This window comes from Balaenoptera borealis (assembly GCF_965194805.1).
Source record: "Balaenoptera borealis genome assembly, chromosome: 4".
Classification (NCBI taxonomy): domain Eukaryota; kingdom Metazoa; phylum Chordata; class Mammalia; order Artiodactyla; family Balaenopteridae; genus Balaenoptera; species Balaenoptera borealis.
The window spans coordinates 9,278,725-9,298,164 of NC_138861.1; the positions used below are offsets into that span (position 1 = coordinate 9,278,725).

Here is a 19,440-nt window from a genome sequence, read left to right on the forward strand (position 1 = left end):
CTTGGACTAACCAGCTTCTAGGACTGTGAAAAATAAATGTTTGCTGTTTATAAGTAAAAAAATAAAATAAAATAAAACTCTCAAAAAAAAAAAGCTCTATGGTAATTCAGAGGAGAGAAATATTACTACTTTGCGGATGACCTAGAAAAATTGTGCAGGAGACATGCTGTTCCTTTCACATAGTGGGAGAGACGGCATTCCTTCTTGTCTAGGTGTCTCATGCAACCAGTGTGAACATCCAGGACGAAGGGAATAGCTGTCCCATTTGAGTCCAGCTTCCTCTCCTCTATTGTGATATTGCTGCCTATCTGTCAAACCTCACTGCCTTCACTATGTTCATTTTTCTTTCTTCTGTTCACAAACTAGTGATTGAAAAGAAGTTGTGATTAATCACATTTACCTTAGCTGCTCTGAGGTTTCATCCTTCTGAGTGTTTGCAAAATGGCACAGAGTCTCACAGTAGGCGGGGGTCCAGGAGCAGTGGTGTGGTAGCAATTCCACAGGCTGTGCAAATAAAACCAGGAGAAAGACTGTGAGCTGGGCTTTGGAGCCCCCCGACCCATCTCCCCTCTAGCCCAGGCACATAATGACTGTTCACCCTCACTGCTCTTACTTACAAACATGTGCTCTCATTTCTAGACTATAAATGTTGCTCTGCCATCATCTTTAATAAATCTTCTGTGCCAGCACTGCACACTTGAGAAGGTGAGAGCATTAAACTAGTCAAAAGCCATAGGTGTTTCCAAATGCTAAGGAGGAGGGATGGGGGTCAAAACATATGCATCAACATGGGTGGACTTCAAGGGTATTATGCTGAGTGAAATAAGTCAGGCAGAGAAAGACAAACACTGTATGATATCACTTATACGTGGAAACTAAACAATACACCCAACTAGTGAGTAAAACAAAAAAGAAGCAGACTCACAGAGAACAAACTAGTGGTTACCAGTGGGGAGAGGGAAGGGGAGAGGAACAATAAATGGGTAAGGGGTTCAAAAAAGGGGGTTATTATGGGATTATAGGAAATCATGTGCGTGAAACTTTAAAAATTGTAAAGCACTATAGAGTTTTAAAATAAATAGATAAAAATTTTTTAAAAACATTGATGGTTGAGGTAAGTGAGGCTGTTGTTGGTAAAATAAAACAGAAAGTGGGAAAAAATGGCCTGCCTGCTACCTAAAGTGCCACAGGTAGGTAGATCAATGGGTTCACTGTGAAGAAGTACTGCTCAACGCTTATGAGCTCAAAATCACAGATATATTGGGTGGGCCAAAAGGTGCCTTCAGTTTTTAAGTAAAAATAAAAGACACATTTTTCATTTTCACCAAGAACTTTATTGAACAACGTATTTACCCTCTTATTCCACTATCTTCTGCCATTTTTCAGGCAACTTCGTAATTCCATCTTCCCAAAACTTTTTATCTGTTTGAGCAAAGAACTGTTCCAGGTGCCTTTTACAGTCTTCCAGGGAATTGAAATTTTTTCCATTAAGAGAATTTTGTAAAGACCAAAATCAATGGAAATCCGAAGGTGCAATGCCTGGTGAATACGGTGGATGAATCAGAACTTCCCAGCCAAGCTGTAACAGTTTTTGCCTGGTCATCAAAGAAACATGCGGTCTTGCAGTATCCTGATGGAAGATTATGCGTTTTCTATTGACTAATTCCGGACGCTTTTCATCGAGTGGTACTTTCAGTTGGTCTAATTGGGAGCAGTACTTGTTGGAATTAATTGTTTGGTTTTCTGGAAGCTCATAATAGAGCCCTCCCCTTCCAATCCCACCATCTACACAATATCACCTCCTTTGGATGAAGACCGGCCTTTGGTGGTTGGTGGTGGTTCATTTCCCTTGCCCCACGATCTCTTCCATTCCACATTGTTGTCCAATATCCACTTTTATTTTTAATATATTTATTTATTTATGTATTTATTTTTGGCTGCATTGGGTCTTCGTTGCTGCGCGCGGGCTTTCTCTAGTTGCTGTGAGCTGGGGCTTCTCCTCGTTGCGGTGCACGAGCCTCTCATTGAGGTGGCCTCTCTTGTTGCAGAGCACAGGCTCTAGGCACACAGGCTCAGTAGTTGTGGCCCGCGGGCTCTAGAGCACAGGCTCAGTAGTGGCGCACGGGCTTAGTTGCTCCACGGCATGTGGGATCTTCCCGGACCAGGGCTCGAACCCATGTCCCCTGCATTGACAGGCGGATTCTTAACCACTGTGCCACCAGGGAAGTCCCCAATATCCACTTTTTATCACCTGTCACAATTTGTTTTAAAAATGGAATTTTTCATTACATTTAAGTAGAGAATCGCATGCAGAAATATGGTCAAGAAGGTTTTTTTCGCTTAACTTATGTGGAACCCAAACATCAAAGCAAGTAACATAACCAAGCTGGTGCAAATGATTTTCAACGCTTGATTTGGATATTTTGAGTATGTTGGCTATCTGCCACATGGTATAACGTTGATCGTTCTCAGTTAATGTCTCGATTTGATTGCTATCAACTTCAACTGGTCTACCTGAACATGGAGCATTGTCCAGCAAGAAATCTCCAGCACGAAACTTCATAAAACACTTTTGACACGTTCGATCAGTCAGAACACCTTCTCCATACACTGCACAAATCTTTGTTTGCATTTCAGTTGTGTTTTTACCTTCTTGAAATAATAAAGCATAATATGCCGAAAATGTTGCTTTTTTTCTTCCATCTTCAATATTAAAATGGCTACACAAAAATTCACCAATTTTGATGTCTTTTTTTAAAATGCACACTGATATGACAGCTGTCACATGCAATCTAACAAAATTGTTTTGAATGAAGTTAAAGACAACTAAGTGCTACTAGAGCCATCTTATGGAAAAAAATGAATGAAATTTTTGGCTAACCCAATACTTCCTATCTTTTCCTAGAAGATTCATAGGGCCATCCCACACTGGCTTGTAAACTTGTTTCAGTCAGATGAGTTGGGAACACCAGCTTATTTGAGCCACCAAGTATTAACTTTGTTCTAGAGGGGAAATTTATGATCATAAATTTCCTGAAAGCACGTGCATGGTTATTTACACTTTCCTAAACCTGAATGTGTTTACAAACAGTGACATTTAGCTATTTTCAATTAAGTCTTTCATTTCCAGAGTTCTCATATGGGAAATCCTACATGGACCCGATCCCCCATTAAAGTCACTCTAGCAGGACTTGGTCAGAACCTGCTACAAAATTGGTGTTTCAACAATGATACTGATGGAATGCATGTCCACTCAAAATACAGCTGGCAGCCTTTATTGCTGGATTGATATTTGTTAATATGAAGATTGGGACCTACACCCATCTCAAGGAAGGAAGAGAGAGGGAGAAAGGGAAGAAGAGAAGGAGGGAAAGAGAGAGAAAGTTTCTATCAATTGTTTTCTATCTAAACACTTTTTTAAAGTTTCATTTACACTTCTCATGGAAAAGGTGATGTTGCCCAGTTAAGACATATGCTATTTCCCTAAACAGGTCATAATTTTCCATCTGTAAAAAAATGTCATTTGACTTAAGTGAGCTAAGATTCTCAAGAAACAGAGGGAACGTCAGCTGAATGTTAATCACAGTTTCAGACCTACTATTTCCCAATATACTGTCCAGCTAAATGTGGTGACTTTATTTTGCTGCAAATTCCCCAACCCCAGTTATTCTGCTTTCTCTGCTACTATAACATACAGTCACTTTTCTTTTCAATATGTATGTGCAGAATGCTCCTGAAGAAAGAAATGTCATTTTTCAATGTTTTAAATGTTTTTCTATTGCTGCCTATTCGTCAAATCTCCCAACTGTCAATATAGTATTTTTTCGTCTCCTTTGGCTTGTAAGATAGAAATTATAAACCAGCATGGTTTCCTACATTTAATGTGGTATATAACTTTATGCATTTATCTAAAGAGTATTTTCCATACGTTGAATTTAACAGAGCTCTAAAATCACAGGTATCATTTCCGAGCGATAATAGTATTTAACTTTTATTGAGTGTTTACTGAATTCCAGGTGCTGGTCTAAGTTGTATACGTATGCTCATGTTTAATCCTCCCTACAGCGTTCTGAAGGAGTGCTGTTTCTGTCCCTATTTTACAAAGGAAGCCCAGAGAGGTTAACTAACTTGCTCAAGATGCTTCAGTTAGGAAGTGACCAAAGCAGCCCAACGGCAAAACCCTTGCTCTTGAGGATAACGGTACACTGTATAGCAATAACGCCTTGGGACATTTAAGAAAGGTGTTCATATTTGATTCCAGAAAGCAGTGAGCCCATCTGTGACTTACATAAATTCTACTTCTAGGTTTGACTTGCCTAACAGGCCAGCTAATAAGGCCCTTAGCTCACAAGATGGAAGGTAAATTTTCTGGAGTAAGGAGTTTTACACCTACACAAACCAAGGCAATATGCTGGCCCCTCACCTCCATCAGGTTTGTGTCACTGCTGCCTATTTGTCAAGCTCACTGCTTTCACTGTGACAGATTTTTCCTTTCCTTTGCTGGCAAACAAAGAGTTCACTGAGAGGTGGTGATTATTAGTATTTACGATGTCTATAGCAAACATCATTTCCTATATGCCTATGGCTTACGATTTCATGCAAATATCTGAAATGTGTTAACGAACTACAGCGTTATGAGTAACATTTCTGAGAAAACAGATTTTTTAATCCCCCTTTAATCAAAGCTATTGCCTTTCTCTCTGAGAGGATAGTTACATTATCTGATTCCATGTCGTCTTCCTGTTTTCTTCCCCTTATCTCTGAACTCTTTTTCCCCATTTCATTCTGCCTTTCTTTATTCTCTTTTCCTGCACAGATTGATTTTAAGAATTATTGACCTAGAAATGATGGCCTCTCCCTTCCACTAAAAAAAAAAAAAGGGAAATTGTCTGTGTTCCCGGAGAAAATAACAGAAAACTTGGTTTGAGGAAAAGGGCAGGTTCATGCTCTACTAGCCAAACATTCTTAGGAATCATCTGCTCTGGAAGACCCTGAGCAGCCTCTGATCTTTGAAACAGAGAAAGCGTTAGCGTTAAAGGAACAGTTGCTCATTTGTTTATTTGAAACACCCTGAAGACGATGTCAAGGAGAAAGAAACATGGATGTTTGATTTTCTGATATTCTCCTAAAACTTTCCACGTTCCCTGTATCGAGCAAGGTCTATCCAGAAAACCAGAAACCAGTACATATAACAGGAAGATTTTAACACAGGGAATCGATACCATGGAAGATGGAAGATCTGAGATGCCATATAGGGTCCATGAGGCAACACCATCAGGGGCCACTGCCCTCCCAAAACCAGAGGGGAGAATGGGAATGGTACGAGAGCCCAGGGCCTGGGGCCACCAGGGGAAGGCTGAGGCCAGGAGGAAGGCACAGGCACTGTCAGAGATGCTGCCTGACGCAGAGAGAGAGAAGGAGAAATCCCAGGCTACTGCCTTCTTCCCGCCTGCCTATCTCCTGTCAGCGCCATCTATTGACTGAAACGAGCCAAAGGCGGGATGAGTGGAGGCTTGGGAACGCAGCCCCCGGGGCCATTCCCTCTGATCCAGAGCTGAGCCCAGCGGATGAGAAGACTGGAGCTGACAGCAATCAGGCCCTGGATGGCACACTCCCGTTCTCTCCTCCACTTTTCTGCGGCTACGCGTAGTCACCTTTTCCCCACCAGAGAGCTGTTATTCAATCTAAAAGAGTGGAACTTTAGAACTCATGCGGTAATTGGTCGGTCATCCAATTATGTTACATCATCGAGATAAACTTCAAGGAATAATGTGTTTAAAACAGAAAAAAAAAAAAATCTACTAAATCAATGTACAAAGGATCTTGACACAAAGCTCTGTCTCTGGGACATTTACTGAAATTTAGTTGCAGATTATTTCCTTATTGAGTTTTGCTTTTCTGTTTTCCTGGAATATACTCATAAAGTCAAATTTGGCTAACTTATGCCAGTAAATCACATTCTGCAAAATTACATTACTTCTTTATACGTCCACAGAGAGATTTCAGTGACTATTTCAGAAGAGTAGAAAAGATGATGAAGACTCAAAGAAAATAATGCAATGTTTGAACTCTTTAAAACTTTTTTAATTTCTCAATTTTCAGAAAAATATTCTAGTCTTAAGCATTCATTATAGCTTATAGTTTAAAAAACCTTAAGGTATGTTAAAAACGACCCCAAAACACTAAATTCAAATTTAACTGGACTTCCTATATTTTCATTTGCTAAATCAGGTAACCCCATCATAGGATTAAATACAGATTTCTGTTTTATCATGGTTTTAAAAACGGCTTAATTACCAGACATACTGAGTAGAGATGGCCACCCAATAAGATTAGCCAGGAATCAACAGACAAACTAATATCTATCATTCTCATAAATAATTTTAATAAGTTTTCTGAACTTATTTAGTTTAGTGTTTATTTTAAACAATTTAGTTTAGAAATAAATAAATAATCCAATAAATAAATAGAAAAAAAAAAAACTGTGACATTTAGGAAAACTATGTTTTGAGTCCTGATCCTACGATTAAGTGAATATGAATGGCCATTGGAAAGCCATTTATCCTCTATAACTTTATAAAATGATCCTAGCTCCTTTTTCTTGGAAGAAAACAAAGACCTAGATTAAACTATGAAAGCTCCTTTACACCCATTCCTCTCTCACTCCCTTCCACAGAAGTAATCACTGCTATAGTATGAATATTTTTGCCCTCTCAAAATTCATATGTTGAAACTTAATCCCCAGTATGTAGGTGTTAGGAGATAGGGTCTTTGGGAGGTGCTTAGGTCATAAGGGTGGATCACTCATGAATGGTACTGGAGACCTGAGAAAGCTCCCTCGCCCCTTCTGCTATGTAAAGACACAGCACAAAGACGGCCATCTATGAACAAGGAAGTGGGCTCTCACCAGACACCTAATGTGCAGGTGCCTTGTCTTGGACTTCCCAGCCTCCAGAACTATGAGAAATAAATGTTTGTTGTTTATATGCCACCCAGTCTATGGTATTCTGTTATAGCACCTTGAACAGACAAAGACACTAATCATTGATCTGTATCATTCCCACCATTTTGTATGCATTTATAGACATACATGTATTTATGGACATGTCATTTTTTTATTTAGAAAAATGAAATCATATTTCACACATTATACTGAGACTTTCATTTTCATTTAAGTCTTGAATGTCTACAATTATTTATTTAATTTTACTAAATATAGATAATACACACAGTTGTGGCAAGCAGACTCTAAAACAGCCTCTCTATGATCCCCAACTCCTGGTACTCATGCCCTCGAGTAATTCCCTACCTTTGAGTGTGGGATGGTCTAACGACTTGTATTAACAAACAGAAAAAGGCAGAGGTAATTGAATGTCCCACAGAAGTGTAGGATGTAAAATTCTGACCTGCGTTTTACTAGCAGACTCCTCCCATTGCCTTCTCAGTTTGCATGCTCTGATGAAGCAAGCTGTCATGTTGGAGAGGAACAAAGGCCTCCAGCCAATGAACAACTAGGAACTGAGGCTCTCTGTTCAACAGTCCTCAAGGAGCTGAATCCTGCCAACAATCATGTAAGCCTGGAAGTAGATCATTCCACAATCCAGTCTTCAGATGAGACCCTAGCCTTGGCCAACACTTCAGTTACAGCTTTGTGAAGACTCTGACACAAGGGACCCAGCAAAGCCACGCCTGGTTACCTGACCTACAGAAACTCTGAGATAATAAATGTGTGTTACTTTAAGTTTCTAAATTTGTGGTAATAGTGCTACACAGTAATAGGTAACTAATGCACACATGATACAAAATTTAAAAGCTATAAAAGTTATTTCTGTGAAAATTTAAGTCTCCTTCCCATCCTTGTCTCTGGCCAATCAGATCCCCTTCCCAGAGGCAAACACCATTACAAGCATCAATTCATATCATCAATCTGAAAGCACTTTAAATGTTTAAAAGACATTAATAAATGTAGTACGATCATTATTCATACTAAAATTCCAAGATTTACAAAAGATACTAAGATTTTGAGTTAGCAGAAGATGAGAACAACAGGTATCATTACATAATTATCTCACAAGGGACTATATGGAAAAGGCAGGAAAAGTGACAGGTGTCAGATGAGCACATGTAAGAAGGGTTATTTACACATGGCAGAAATTCCAAGTACTTTCACAAGATTGTGTCTAATGAGCTATTGCTCATAAGCAGAAAGAGTTCAAAAGATCATTAAACACATCCTTAATACAATTGATTCAGTGTCCTATGCTGACTGAAAGCAAGGCATTATCAGGATGAGTGAAAACAAACTAGAAAGCATTGTACTGCATGGTTCAAAGCCAGGTCCCTGTATCTGACACCACACATGGAATACCGTTCATCAGACCACAAAATGGCTTGATGTAGCTAGAAATGACAGTGTTGGAACTAGGGTGAGAGACTGACTTACATGCTTGAGTTAAAGAATAGATTAAAAAAGGAAAGAGCTTTCATCTGGAACAGGAGTGAGCCCTTTTCTGTAAAGGGCCAGATGGTAAATATTTTAAGCTTTGCAAACCAGATGGTCTCTTTCCCAGACACTCAACTCTACTGTCGTAGCACTAAAGCAGCCATAGACACTGCATAAATAAGTGGGCACGGCCATGTTCCAGTAAGACGTTATTTACAAAAGTAAGTAGTGGATTTGACCCAAGAGCTTGTTGACGCCTGATCTAGAAGGGTAAAACAAAGGATGAGTACAGCTGAAGTCTTTCAATTTGGCACCTGATTAAAAAACTTAGATACCAAGAAAAAAATCTCCTAGCTCATGACAATTCCCGTGCTGCTTTCTGAATACACTGATTTGACTATCATTGAAGATATCTTTATTTATTTATTTTTATCTTTTTATCCAAGTATAGTTGATTTACAATGTTGTGTAGTTTCTGGTGTACAGCAAAGTGAGTCAGTTATATTTATAGTTATATATTCTTTTTCAGATTCTTTTCTTTTATAGGTTATTACAAGATATTGAATATAGTTCCCTGTGCTATACAGTAGGTCCTTGTTGTTTATCTATTTTTATATAGTCATGTGTATCTGTTAATCCCAAATTCCTTATTTATCCCTCCCCCCTCTTCCCCTTTGGTAACCATACGTTTCTTTTCTATGTCTGTGAATCTGTTTCTGTTTTGTAAATAAGTTCATTTGTATCATTTTTTAGATTCCACATATAAGTGACATCACATGATATTTGTCTTTGACAAATACCTCACTTAGTATGATAATCTCTAGGTCCATCCATGTTGCTGCAAATGGCATTATTTCACTCTTTCTTATGGCTGAGTAATATCGCATTATATATATATATATATATATATATATATATACACACACACACACACACACACACACACAATGTATATACGTGGTATATATATATTTACCACAGAAGATATCTTTTTTTATTTGAACCAAAACTGCTGCCATTTTTACTGATTTTCTGCCCATCTAGAACCTGAGTTGTCTTAGAACTAAAAGAGAACCACAAGTTAAGAACTGCCCCTCTTTTTCTCCATGACCTGTCTTCTTACCATTCCTCTTCCAGCTGCTTGGGAGAGTCTAGGACTAGAATGATAGTACTAGATTGGGAAATGCTATCTTTAATAGAGGTCTCTTCTTTATCTTTTGGGATTCCTACTACCTGTTTTTTTTTTCAAAGATACTTTTTTATTAGCCAAACAAGTACCTACAATCCGTATTTTTAAACTCTATTGACTGAAATTAGTGTTTTTAAGCATTTGATACTAAAATTATGTTGCTTCAAGGCAACTAAATTTAATATTTATAAGTCCATGTCTAGTCCATATAACTAGACATTTTCTATTTTTGTGCTAAAGTTACTCAAACACTTATAAGTTTTATTAATTTCGTAGCATTCTTTTCCCAGATCGTTGAAATATTTATTGTGTATTTTTATGTTTCATGGATTTTTGTTATAAAAAACTCCAGTCCTTCGTGTGAGAGAAAGAGCTACACACAGATAGCCATAGGTTCACACGTAGCTCGTACAGTAGAATCAAATTTAACTGATTTTATTTCCCAGTCCTAGTTCTCCTGCTCACATGGTTAGCACTCAGGATAGAAGACAGGACCCCAAGAATTAAATAAGTTGCCCAATTTTATGAAACTACTATGAAGGTAAAATATATTTTAGGCAAATAGACTTCCTGTGTGTATGATTCTTATCCTTCTTCTTAAAAGGAAGTTAAATGTTTTCATTAATTTACATTCCCAAACTTTCAAAGATTATGAGATTTAAATGAAAGTGTGTCACTTTCATCTTTCTAAATTCAGAATGCCATCATCTCTAAAATATAAACTGGATTCTTAAGTGACCAAGCTTGATGAAGCAAGATGTATGTTTGAAATCTTTCTAGAGGTTAAGACACCACAATTTCACTTGTGTCTGAACCAACTCCACATAAACAAAGTAAAGTGAAACCCCAGCCTGAGATGCTCCGGCACTGTCTAAAAGTGGGAAAAGGCCACCTTTCTGATCCCAGCCTCCACTTCCTCCCAACCGAGATGAGTGGGCGTTCCAGCTCTGCTGAGATGCCTTACACGACCTGTTTCACTGCCTCACTAAGAACTCTGGCTCACCCCTGGCCAAGCTATGATCCACAGACCAAAAGACCACTATGGTTTGGGGAATATCAGTGAACTATACAAGGAAGTGGCAAAACTCCAGCTCCCAAACATACACAGTTTCTAACTTAACCTGCCGTTTCCTCTAATTATGGTCATCTCCATAGCGGGAGCCATGGTGAAATGTTTTAAAACTCTTCAAGTTTCCTAGAATTCACCACTTACACAATATTTGATCTGGTAAAAGGCAACTAAGACTAAAATTAATCTGTAAACACATTCGTAGCAGGGAACAGAAGTCATCCAAAACCTTCAGAGAACACGACTTCAAGTTCTCAAATATAACTAGGTAAATTGCTCTTAACTTCATCTCTACTTGCCCGTCTGCCCCTTGGTGAACACAAGGCCAGAAAACAAAAGGTGCTCAAAAGACAGGTGGTCTAATTAAGAAATAAAAGCAAATGATGCCGTGTGAACAATCAGAAGTTGAAAGATCAATTTATTATTTACTGGAGATAACTGTAGCCTCTCTCTTCTCATAGGCAAACTAACGTAACAACATTTAATGGAGCTTGCAGTATAATCAAGAAAGAACTCAGTTTCCCAGGTTTCCAACATTGGACTCTATCCACTAAAACCTGTATCAAGACTAATTCTCTTCTGGTAAAAGTGGGAAAAACAAAAACAGATGATCAAGAGAAACCTGGTATCCTAATCACTTAAGATATCTACTGGTACTACATACCGTCACCTTTTAGAATTGAGTGATGTACTTATTGTATAAAATAATCAACTCCGATTTTAATATATGAGAATTTCACAAGGACTAATTCAGTGCTTTAGAAATGGGGAATCAAAAATGAATAGAAATTTATATAGATAGGAATTATAATATAGAAATCATATATGTGTGTGTGTGTGTGTGTGTGTGTGTGTGTGTGTGTGTGTGGTATGGCACCACAATTTAAATCCAGTCTCATGTGTCTAGTGATCTGGCACACAGATACTAACATTCAAAAACTATGGATTGAACATTATTATGTGTACAAGTTTACATTAATTAAGGTAACACCTGCTATTATAACAGATAACAGTGATATAAGGCAATAGAAGCATGTTTCTGGTTCATACACTATCCAATACCAGGGTTCCCAGTCAGCAGATAGTTCAAGCTACCTCCTCCTTGAATTTCTGCCCTCCAAAAATGCTTCAGAGTCCTCTCCATTCAGTCAAATGGTGAAGAAGAAGACTATGGAGGAGACACACTTAGTTTTTAGGCACTTCAGCCTAGATGTGAAACATATCACTTTATTTCACATTCCATTGGCAAGAGCTAGTCACATGGCCACACCCAGGTGCAAGAAAGGCTGGGAAATGTAGTTTCATCTGGGCAGCTGCTTCCCAGCAACGACTCTGAAGAATATGAATCTTCTGTGCACAGCCAGCGGTACCTACCACAATTATTATGGTAGATACTATAAGTACCAAATGTAGTAAGACATAAGGCTAACCATGGAATACACCTTTGTCTAGATTTTCTGTACCTGTTAAAATATGGTGAGCAATTCACTCAAAATTTAGCTAATCAAAAAAAAAAAAAAAATTTAGCTAATCAAGACAACTAATATTTAAGGTCATTATATGTATTAAGTATGAAGCTAACGATATTAACCCACAGTCAGCAATCATGTATTTTGAATTGGTGATTCATAACAGTGTGAGATTAGGAGAGATGCATTAACATTCTCTCACATTGTGTCACAACCATACCATGACACTAGCTGGGTAGCATATGTGGAAAAATAAAGCTTTACATTTTTATTAGATTTGAACCTACTAGAGACAAGATTATTCAGTCTCTTTTGTTTGTTTGTTTGTTTTGTTTTGTTTGATTTTTATTTTATATTGGAGTACATTTAACAATGTTGTGTTAGTTTCAGGTGTACAGCAAAGTGATTCAGTTATATGTATACATATATCTATTGTTCTTGAAATTCTTTTCCCCCTTTAGATTGTTACATAATACTGAGCCGAGTTTCCTGTGCTTGCAAAGATTGAATATAATCCTGTATATAGAAGTGACTGCAAGTAGATGGCTTCTATTATAATTAACTGAAAAATTAAGATCATAATACTGAATTCATAGATTGTTAAGCATATTAGACATAACATATACTTTCAAATCTAGTACATTATAGGAGTTCCATGAAAACATATATAATTCCCATTCTTATTGTTATTATTTTGAATAGCTCTCCTTTTAATGAGCAAAGGCAGAAGTTCTGGGCTTATTCTTTGTTACCATAGAAAAGGTAAATTACAAGGAAGTATTTCTTGTGGAAAAAAACAAGCAGTAGGAATTTGTTAAGCATGAAATGGGTGAAAAGAGGAGAGAAATTGGTCACCAACTTTGATTCTTGAATAATTTCATCACGTACAAAGTGAAATTAATAGGTTGTTTAAACCAATCTCATCCACAGATGCTTGGAGATGAAGACCAGTGAGTGTGGGAAAGGGAAGTCTAAAAACACCTTCAGATTATGGAGAAGCCTGATGTTCCTGATCTGTTTGGCAACGAAACTGCCTCCTAAAACCACAGGCGGCATTTTCCAGGAAAGAAACAAGCCAATCTTTTCAGTTACTTTGTCCTTGATCTCCTATTCTTGGTGTAACAGAATCTGAAAGAAATTCATGTGACCCATATTGAGAAAATGCTTCTAGAAAACCCATTTTTGGGGAGGTAAGAATATAAAATTCTCAGAACATCAAAGATTGACTTACTAGAGTCATACGTTGGGAGTGATTTCCCTCCTTTTTTTTAAAAAAAGGTTCTATTTTTATTAATATTATTATAAAAAGTACATTAATTTTTTTATCCATGATTTAAAATATAGCAAAACACACATGATAGCTTACTCAAAAACATGTTGAACACTCTTCAGCTTTTCACATTACAGATTTTTTGTGTTCAAATCTTCCCTTTCTGGCTTTTAACCTGAACTTCTCTTACAATCTTGATGCCATCTCTATTTCTACAAACTGTTTGCTCTTCCTGTTGTAATATCAATATTTCATTGCTCATGGATTTCAAAAAAACATAAAATTGCAGACCTTTAGAGCTGAAACTGACATTAAAAATCATCTCAATTAACTTTATCAAGAAACCTGAGACCCAGACAAGTTAAAGGGTTTGGCCAAAACCCCTTAGAGCAGGAAAGAAGGCCCTGGCTCTTCAAATCCTGCAATAGCATTTTTAAATGTGTATATAAATTGTTCTGAGAACCCAGCAGTTGCTGCAGCTCCCTGGAGCTGATAGTAAATGCAAGTGTTAGCTGCAGGCCCCATAGGTTTAAGCATTATTAGGGTAGCGCTCCTTCATTCACTTGTTGCCCAGACATTTAGTGAGTCCTAGTAGGAAACTGTGGATGCGAACGTGAATTAAGACCCAGGCGCTCCTCGAGGGACTTGACTTATTAGTGTTAGGAAACAAGCGTGGTCGGGCAATGAAGTATCATAGGGGCTGTGCTAGATCGTGCACAGCGTGCCTTAGGTGCACAAAGGTGGGAGTGGTTATTTCTATTTAGGTCAAAAAAGGCTTGATAGGGGATGCCTTTATGCTTGATGTGAACTAAGTCTGGAAAGATGTGAAAGTATTTCACAGGCTGGTGTGAATGGGACTGGAGGGATATTCTAGACGTGGGGGCCACGTGCTGTGACAGAGGCACGGGGACTTGAGAGTACGTGGCACAACGGGGAGCGCCAGGGGGCTCCGTGTGCTTGTCCCGTGGTGTACAAGGAGGGGAGCTGGTGGCAGAGAAGGCTGGAGAGACAGAGGATGCTGGATCTCAGAGGACCTCATGTCCTATAAAAAAAAATAGCATTCACCTGGCCAGCCTTCTTTGGTTGCAGGAATCAGGCCTGAAGTTCTCAGGCCTAATCCATTCTGCCTGATAGCAACTTCTTATACGACCCAGAGGATAAGTTCAATTGGGGGTTTTATGAAAGTAAGAGAAAATAATCATCATAAATTATTCAACTTACATAAGAATTATACACATTTATTATAGATTTAAATTTCTTCATTAACTGCATAAATATTTGTTGGTGCGTAAACTGACGAGGGATAAAAATGTCTTAGACCTGACATCTATTGAGGAATTCGAGCATTAAATAAGAAGTCAAACTTTAGTCACTGATTATTTTAAATAATGTTTTTTAAAAACGTAAATGTTATGCCATGGAATAGGGACATTCATGTGAGGTATTCCTTAACTGGAATTGGCAAAACAAACAAAAACTCGTAGCCAAGTGTGGCTAGAAAAATACCTGATGTAGCTGCTTCCTCTGTTGTCCAGTTTTTGTCCCCTTTCTTCCGATTTTCTTCTGTGTTGTACAGAAAAGGTCACTTTTTCATGTCAACCTCATAATGAATTCTCTACCAAAAATTACTCCAACATCGGATTTTAAATAAGAATTCTCATAAACTGATTTCAGAGAATGATTTTCTCCCCTCAAATACATTCTGCAAAATGCCTGTCACTGGCTGCTTAGTGCAGCAACCAGTGACCAGAACTTACAAGGGTCTGCAGCTGCTAGACTTTCTATTTCTACATCTCTTCAGCTTTCCACCTGCCCCTCTCTGGGTCCTCTCTGACTGCAGGCTCCTGGGTTGTTGCCCATGTTGCTGCAGGTGTAGAGTCCCATGCTGCTTTGATCGCTGTTGGATGGGAAGAAACACTTCTTGTTTGATGCCAATCCCAAAACACCCATCCCTTCAACACCAGTGTAGACACAGGGTCTCCACCCTGTGCCTTCTCTGTCCACATCCCACTGAATTTACTGTTTAGCCACGCCCCCTTCACTCCATTGGCTGCACAGGTTGTAAATTTCTTAGTTGATCTTCATGAATAAATGGGTTCCAGGAGGGTAAGAAGGGTGTTGTTTTAAGAAAAAAATTAATAATTTAAGTCCACTTTAAAGAATCTATCATTTAAAGAATGTTAGAATGGCCTCAAAGTTAGTGATGATAATTTAACAAAGAAATACTGCTAGATTCTTGAGTACTGGCAAATAATAGCTATCAATATACGATATATGGACTCAAGCATAGTGCCCGTGCATTATACTGATAAGCAAGAACATATGCTCAGAATTAGTTGCTATGGATGGAGAGTTGAGTGGTTAATCATTAACAATTTATTGAAGAATTATTTACTCTATAACAATTCTATGGGTCTAAAATGAAACTTTTTTCTTTTGTTTTAAGTGATGTTAATGTTTCTGATAGTAAGACCATTTTTAAGACCATTTTTTAAATTTTGTTGACTAATTTATTGAGCAATGGGATAAAAAGTTTTATGGCACGTCTATTTTGTATTTCTGAAATGTTCTACTTTCATGTCTGAACTTAAAAAAAAAAAAAAACCTTCTTATTTTCAACCTTTGTTTTCCTCCCTCTAATAAATAATTCCCTGCTTCCCTAGTCTATATATGATGAAATGATGAGTGGTAGGCTTCTTATTAGATATAATTTCCAACTTCTCTGACAGATTGGCAATGGTACCAAGATCAGCTTCTTTTATCTGAACCTTGACTTAAGGGAAAAAATAATTATTTACAGAGCTGAAAGAGTCGAAATAGTTTATTATACTTAGTAAAATAGAAATATCCAAATAAACTAGAAGTCAGTATAATAAAGTCCACCAAAACAGTTGGACACTTAAATTTTCATATTATATGAGAATTTTCATGTAATTCGAGAAAAAAATATGTTTTTTGTGTTTCCACATATCCTCTTATAGTGTCTATATTTTATGATCACAACCCACTCTTCATTCCAGTTTAACAACTAAACTTTTTCCTTTCCACATACAAGATTTAGAAGGCATTTGATCATGTCGACCTTTTGATTTTAACAACCCAGGATTAACCTCATCGAGAATGGAAATAATGTGGAAATGCTACAGATCAAGCCTCTCTGATTCAAATCATTTAACACATTAATTCTGACAGCTGGAAAATCTTACTCGGAAAACAATGTCAGCAGCATGTGTCATGACGAAAAGCAAGAAGCATGGGCCTCTCCAAAAATCAGAATGACGCACTGTCCATCTCACACGTTACAGAACTGCCTCTATCACAAATCATTTCATCCTGTCATCTCTGAAGCATCCCAGACACGTTCTTTAACCATGAATTCACAAGCCTTTACTCTGAGTGAACCTCGGAATCAGCAACCTCTTGAGCAAGCGTGGGGAACGGGGAAGGAGCCCATGGCGTTCACCTGGGTTTGCTGAAGACAACAAAGCAGAAAAGAATGCTTTGCTTCCCTTGGCCTCTGTGTTCCCTGTTAATGTGTAGCGGCTCATTGTTGGGAAATATTTCCTCACCTGACGTTCCAAGAAATGGAGGCCCTCACAGTTGTTTTATGGCTCAGTCATTAAACGCATGAACGTTCCATCCTGCCGGAGTCACTGACGGAACCGGACTGTGGTCTGGAGTCCGTCTCGGAAACGCTGCCACCATGTGGCACGTTGGCGCTATGACCGGAAGAGCCCTATAGGTCATGTGGTTCATCTCAACATGGCTGGGCGCCAGCTGAATCTATTCCTATAACTTCCTAAGTTCCTATTAAATCACTCCCGCGGGCAAAGAGTAAACCATAGTTGATCCTGTGGAAATCTTGGGGTTTTTTTTAGAATATGTGAACTTCCCTCCGCTACACTGACAATCTGACAAACTGAAGTGGGTTATCTGTTTAAAGGGAAAAAAACAGTTTTTAAGAGCAGAAATAAGAAATCTGTTTTTGCAACGTTATAACCCGTGTGCTTTGTATTTTATAGAGATAGCTGACATCTGAATTATTAAAATGTGTGCTTAGAAACACATACAATTTAAAAGTGATACATTTCCTCCCACCAAGTGTCTACAAACCTATGGATTAGTTACGTTAACACCGCAAAAAATTATTCACCCGTATTTATATTAAAAGTAATACTTGGGGGCTTCCCTGGTGGCACAGTGGTTAAGAATCCGCCTGCCAATGCAGGGCACACGGGTTCGAGCCCTGGTCCAGGAAGATCCCACGTGCCACGGAGCAGCTAAGCCCGTGCACCACAACTACTGAGCCTGCGCTCTAGAGCCCACGAGCCACAACTACTGAGCCTGCGTGTTGCAACTTCTGAAGCCCACGTGCCTAAAGCCTGTGCTCCACGACAAGAGAAGCCACCGTAATGAGAAGCCCACGCACCACAAGGAAGAGTAGCCCCCATCGCCGCAACTAGAGAAAGCCCATGCACAGCAACAAAAACCCAACACAGCCAAAAATAAATAAATAAACTTATTTTTTTAAAAAAGCAATACTTGGTAAATAGGAGTTGACACCTTAGATACAACCAATAATAAATAGGAACATTTAACTTTAATCTCACTTTACACATGATTCTTACAATGGAGGTGTGAGATAAATTAATAGTGCAATCTCCATTTCACAACCGAGAAAGGTAGATGAAGAGGTTAAGTAATTTCAAGACAATATGGAATATTTAAAGTGGACTCAGAGCTCTGCAAACCCTAATTTCTGTTCCAATATTCAACCTTCAACTGTAATTTTTTTTCATTCAAACACCTTTTGAATACCCTGTAAAGTTTTTTTTTTAATATAGAATTTTCTTTTTAATTTTCTTATTAAGTAACCAACTTTATATATCCTGGGAGAAAAATTAGAAAAAGACAATTCAGAAATCTAATCCAGCCCTTCAGAGGTGTGCGAATTATCCTGTCAATGTACACAGTTTAAAAATCTTACATCTGATCTCATTCCAATAACCTATTCCATTTAAAGGTATTACCAATCATGACTACCTGCTCCTCCTAAAAATCTTAATAATAGTTAACACACATACTCTGGTTAAAATAGGCAGGGTATTTGCATATATGTGCCAAGTATTTTTAGTTTTACACATACTAACTCACTTAAACCTCTCAAAACGCCCACAAACTGTGCATTTGACAGATGAAAACAGGTATAGATAGGCTAAGTGATTTGCCCAAGGTCTCACAGCTAATCAGTGGCAGAGTGGAACTCAAAGCCACACTCTGGCTCCTGAAGCAGCACTTTCAAGCAGTAACCCTGCTCTCGGTCAGAAGCTGCTTTACTTCTGCCGCATTGAGAATAAATTACCTTTCTTCTGTTTTATATAGCAATTAGCAGATCCATCACTTCCAAACAATTCAAACAAGGCGACAAAAATCCACGTCCTTGAAAGGTCAATGTAAATCCAATTTAATGAGCGTGAACCTGGATTTTAATGTTACTAATGCCATTTGTTTAAATGACAGGCTGCTACACACTTGAAATCACAAAACAGAGCTTAAGTGAAAATGGAGGAAGGGTTTCTGAATTCTTTGTATGTATCTGAACAATAGGCTGGTAGCTCTTAAATATAACTGTGAGGCAAATTTGGTTGCATATATTACCTTCATCTGTTATTTAAACCAAAAGAAACAAAAATCCATTCTATTTCATTTTATTTAAGACTGATTTAGATTATATTTTTATTCTAATCCAGAAATTATAGAGTCTTGGTAAGAACTAGTCATTTCCCTCCTTCCCTTTCTATGGGACGCCCTCGATGCCCTTCCAGGATGCTGAGAGCCAATCCTATACACGAAAAAGCTGGTTAATGATATGGTGCGTAAGTAATGTTTTAACTGCAGAGTAGTCTGTGTGTGTGTGTGTGTGTATGTGTGTGTGCATGTGTTTGTTTTGTAACCACAAAACCAGAGGGGGAAGTGTAGGAGCAAGTGGGTTGAGCAGTG

The 19,440-nt window shown here is 38.2% G+C and overlaps 1 long non-coding RNA gene across 1 annotated transcript in view; it reads right to left on the reverse strand.

Annotated features, from left to right (window-relative positions):
- The window catches only part of LOC309628618, a 188,571-nt gene extending 169,227 nt beyond the window's left edge, over window positions 1-19,344 (reverse strand). Inside the window, exons 1-2 of the long non-coding RNA XR_014244588.1 lie at window positions 17,010-19,344; window positions 401-504 (exon numbers count right to left, since the gene is read on the reverse strand). This is a non-coding gene — a long non-coding RNA (uncharacterized lncRNA). The remainder of the gene's footprint in view (window positions 1-400; window positions 505-17,009) is intronic.
- Between the last annotated feature and the right edge of the window lie 96 nt (window positions 19,345-19,440).